The sequence below is a fragment of the Penaeus monodon genome, chromosome 32, assembly GCF_015228065.2.
Source record: "Penaeus monodon isolate SGIC_2016 chromosome 32, NSTDA_Pmon_1, whole genome shotgun sequence".
In the NCBI taxonomy this organism is placed as follows: Eukaryota; Metazoa; Arthropoda; class Malacostraca; order Decapoda; family Penaeidae; genus Penaeus; species Penaeus monodon.
Genome location: NC_051417.1, coordinates 17,822,699 through 17,823,430, shown reverse-complemented (window position 1 = coordinate 17,823,430; position 732 = coordinate 17,822,699).

The window sequence follows — 732 nt, the reverse complement described above, 5'->3', positions numbered from 1 at the left end:
TGGTGTTTTAATTTAATTTATAGATTTTGCACTTGTTTATATCACTTTATGTTGCAAAATCAGCTTTAGCGGGTTTAATCTCATAGTTTGAGGAAATTTTTTCAAAAAAAATGGATACTGTTTGGCGACCCACCTTTAGTCTAAAAATTTCGGGTTAATGGGTTTAAAAGGTTTTTTTTACAACAAAATTTTTTTTCAGTACGAGGGAACGACTATTTCCTCGGTAATTTCTTTGTCAATACCATTTTTAAACCGTTAAGGGTCATTTTTGCGCGGTGAGACGGGGAAAAATGGTTCCTCACAGTCAATGGGGTATTCGCAACTCCACCGTGCTAATTACATTTAAAGGGGGTTGCTGGAGACAGACCTTTTTATGTTAAATCATTGACTTGCCTTCTATGAAGTAAGAGAATTACCACCGTTTCATTTTAAAGGCAGTTTATGATGTGTATTGTACAGACAGGGTAGTTTCGAAACCAACTGAGGAGGGCATGAAAGTTATCGAAAAAATATCGAGAATATGCAGGTAACAACGATTTACTTACGTTTAACGAAAATAGGATAAAGTAAAATTCGTCATTCCCATCACTTCACAGACAGGATAAAATAAAAAAGTTACTCCGTCAATTGATCCAAATCTTTCATAGAAAACGTCTTTTAACTTAGGGGAAACTAATACACAAGGGAGGTCGTTAATACTTTTATTCTTTTTTATTAAGACTTTATTAAGTG